The sequence below is a fragment of the Rhineura floridana genome, chromosome 6, assembly GCF_030035675.1.
Source record: "Rhineura floridana isolate rRhiFlo1 chromosome 6, rRhiFlo1.hap2, whole genome shotgun sequence".
NCBI classification, from domain to species: Eukaryota; Metazoa; Chordata; class Lepidosauria; order Squamata; family Rhineuridae; genus Rhineura; species Rhineura floridana.
The window spans coordinates 72,869,692-72,874,120 of NC_084485.1; positions in this window are offsets into that span (position 1 = coordinate 72,869,692).

Sequence of the window (4,429 nt, forward strand, 5' to 3'; positions counted from 1 at the left end):
GGCTGGGCAGAAACCGTACTAGGTCCAAGACTAGTTGAGGGTCTTTGGTGTCTAGGACAGCAGTCCTATCCAAATTTACCTGGAAGTAAACCTCATTGAACTCACCAAGGCTTACTTCTGAGTAGACATGCATGGGATTGCATTGCACTGACAATTACTTAACAGTTCAGGGAGTTGTGCTGAGCACACATACACCACTAAAGAGATTAACATTTTGAAGGCTTTCTTAGCAGAAGCAAGATAGAAGAAAGGAAAGGAAGGCATCTCTATTAGGCATCTCTGTCTGAAAAGATGATGTCTTCCAGCAGGAATGTGGACATCCATTGATATTCAGGGAACTGAACTGTTTCAGAGAGTAACTGAACATTCCATAAGTAATTCTAAGATGACTTTACAGTTACCAAGTTTGTTTGTTTTCATTCAAGGCCACTTCAAATGCTACTGGTGCTATAATATAGTTCTATGTGTGTTCTCCTGTTCCCCTCTAAAACAATATGATGTGAAGAGCACACACATTTTTTAACCTTGTGTACTCTGCATAAGAAAGCCAAGCTGAAATGTGGCTCCTTGGCACATTTCCAGATAATATATGAACATATTTCCAGACAATATTTTGACTTTTGATTTTGATTTTTATCATTTTATTAATATTTAAATATGATTCCCCCCATGAACTATTGCAACCATGTGAAGATATAATATCCATTCTAAGGTTTGAGCTAACAGCCTCTTAGGCTGCCATCCTATACAGTTGTCCATGTTGCAGTCTACACAAGAAACAGGACATGTCACATCTATAACAACTTTATAGATTGTACATAATCTACAGGACATCACACTTTGCTGAATAGTGGTCCCAATTCCCCCCCTGGAACCCTAAAATCCCCCCCGGGGGGAATTCCCCCCTTGTTGAGAACCCATGCTGTACGCACTCTCCTAAGCAGACACGCACAAGGCTGCACTGTAAATCTGTTGCTGTTTTGATTTAGCTGTCTTGCAGAGTTAAAGTAGTGGTATGCCTTTTGCAACTGTTGATATTCAGAAGGGAGGGGGTTTAATTACATTGGAGCAGAGATGGAAAAGGCTGTGCGGATGGATAATAACACAGCCTTCCTGGGAAGACTATTCTAGTAGAGACTGGGGAAAACACCCTACTAGGCTGACCATTTCTATCTAATGTTTCCTCTCCTGTGTGGCTGCCTTAGCAACAGCTGGCAGTGTAAAAAGGTATAAAGCTATAACCAAGAATACCTAGACAGATTCTGTAAAGCTTATGGGTCAGAGCTTTTTAGCTTCGCAACAGCTGATCTTAGGATGGTGCCAGCTTTTTGCTTTTGTTTCCAGTCAGAGAGAACAAATCACAGTTACGTCCAAGATGGTACACTCAAGATTGTGTAGCATTTGGGTATTATACTGGTGGACCTTCTTGAACACAATTATACCATACTTCTATGTTATTTGTTGGATATATAGTCTCAAGTTTTGGTTTTATTTATATACTGCCATCAACATACAGTTGTCCATGTTGCAGTCTACACAAGAAACAGGACATGTCACATCTATAAGAACTTTATATATGAGCTAATCTGGAGACTACCCAGCACCTCACAGGCACAGCACATCCATCAACCTCATTCCCAGCTTCCAAACTTTTGTATAAGTGAAGTTTCTATGTCTACCTGGATAGCATCTAATGAATTCTTTGGACCTTGCTCATGCTGGGAGGGAGACAATGAAACTGAAGTGGTGAAATAAGAGCCATTGTGGGTAATCTGAGCTGCTGGGAGGTGGAAACTACCAGAAAGAAAAGCTCTCCCATAAAAACCCAAAGCTGGATCATTACATGAAGTGGTGCTGTCCCTGTAAGAATGCCCCATGAATGTCTGTATTTTCCTATGTGCATGAATGGAATGCCAGCAGCATGGCAATTAGAAATAGGACTTTATGTTGTGTTACAGTTCTCAGCAATCACCTGATGCTAGCTTGTCTCATGGGAACAGTATAGGCCTAACACCCGTACCTTGAGATCAGCATAACAGATTGACTGGCAGCATACTAAATCTACACACATCCCTGCCAAGGCTGGCTCTATCCCAACAAATGTAATGCGATGCCATGGACCACCTGGCTGATGAAACAGCCTGGTGAAATGTGAGTACAACCTCCAGATGACAGAATAAGGATGCTCTTAAGGGACAAGAGAATTCCTCACAGCCTACCTTTCTGGTGTAGTTGCAGAGACCATCAGATGTTGCCAGATAAGTGAGGACCCAGTGCCCGTCAGAAGGATAGCAGTGTGCCCTGCCTGGCTTTATTACAATTTAGGATGCCCACTGGCTTGGCAAAAAATTATATTGGATCCTTCTCTTTCTTTCTCAGCTTGGAAGGTCACAGCATATGGGGGGGGGTAAAGATCAGCCCAGATATTAGAGAGGCATTTTTAGCCAGCCCATCAGTAGCCAGGCTCTGAGTAAATAAAAAGACTCACTAACAGCACAAGGTGAAAACATTACTGCAGAGAAAGCAGAAAACAAGCTCAAGAGCTATTTGTACTCTCACTTTCCTGGGGTTCCCCAATTTTCCATTCCCTTTTCCCTACCATCATGTCTTTTTCTCTAGCCTTGTGCAAGTTTGTTTCCATATGTTCCTCCCCTTTCCCCCCTTACATCTCTCTCCCACTTTCCTTTTTACTTCCCTCCACCCTTTCCCCTTTTGCCTCCCTTTTCTCATTCTTTCTCTCTCATTACTTCAACAGTCCCCCTGCCCCGCCACTATCAGATCCTCAGGGCCAAAGCAGACATGATGTCATTCACATGTTCAGCCCTTGTGTGAGCTAAAAGGTGCTGTATCTTTCTTCCATTACTAAAGAGAGAGAGATTGAAATTTTTTTACCAATAACAGTTGTTATGTGCCTTCAAGTCGACTACTACTTATGGCAACCCTATGAATCAGCGACCTCCAAGAGCATCTGTCATGAACCACCCGGTTCAGATCTTGTAAGTGCAGGACTGTGGCTTCCTTTATGGAATCAATCCATCTCTTGTTTGGCCTTCCTCTTTTTCTACTCCCTTTTGTTTTTCCCAGCATTATAATCTTTTCTAGTGAATCATGTCTTCTCATTATGTGTCCAAAGTATGACAACCTTAGTTTCATCATTTTAGCTTCTAGTGATAGTTCTGGTTTAACACCCAATTATTTGTTTTTTTCGCAGTCCATGGTATCCACAAAGCTCTCCTCCAACACCACATTTCAAATGAGTTGATTTTTTTCTTATCCGCTTTTTTCACTGTCCAACTTTCTATCCATACATAAAGATCGGGAATACCATGGTCTGAATGATCCTGACTTTAGTGTTCAGTGATACATCTTTTCATTTGAGGACCTTTTCTAGTTCTCTCATAGCTGCCCTCTCCAGTCCTAGACTTCTTCTGATTTCTTGACTATTGTCTCCATTTTGGTTAATGACTGTGCCAAGGAATTGATAACCCTTGACAAGTTCAATATCCTCATTGTGAACTTTAAAGTTACATAAATCTTCTGTTGTCATTACTTTAGTCTTCTTGACGTTCAGCTGTAGTCCTACTTTTGTGCTTTCCTCTTTAACTTTCATCAGCATTAGTTTCAAATCATTACCAGTTTCTGCTAATAGTATGGTATCGTCTGCATATCTTAAATTATTAATATTTCTCCCTCCAATTTTCACACCTCTTTCATCTTGGTCCAATCCTACTTTCCCTAGTTTTATGTTCTGCATATAGATTAAATAAATAGGGTGATAAAATACACCCCTGTCTCACACCCTTTCTGATGGGGAACGAATTGGTTTCTCCATATTCTGTCCTTACAGTAGCCTCTTGTGCAGAGTATAGGTTGCGCATCAGGACAATCAAATGCTGTGGCTCCCCCATTTCTTTTAAAGCATTCCATAGTTTTTCATGATCTACACAGTCAAAGGCTTTGCTGTAATCTATAAAGCACAGGGTGATTTCCTTCTGAAATTCCTTGGTCCGTTCCATTATCCAACGTATGTTTGCAATATGATCGCTGGTTCCTCTTCCCTTTCTAAATCCAGCGTGGATGTCTGGCATTTCTCGCTCCATATAAGAGCCTTTGTTGTAGAATCTTGAGCATTACTTTACTTGTATGGGATATTAAGGCAATTGTTCGATAATTACTGCATTCCCTGGGATCCCCTTTCTTTGGAATTGAGATGTAGATGGAACGCTTCCAGTCTGTGGGCCATTGTTTAGTTTTCCATATTTCTTGACAGATTTTTCCCCAAAATCTGGACAGATTCAGTCTCAGTAGCTTATAGCAACTCTATTGGTATGCCATCTATTCCTGGTGATTTGTTTCTTCCAAGTATTTTAAGAGCAGCTTTCACCTCACATTCTAAAATTTCTGGTTCTTTATCATACAGTTCCTCCAT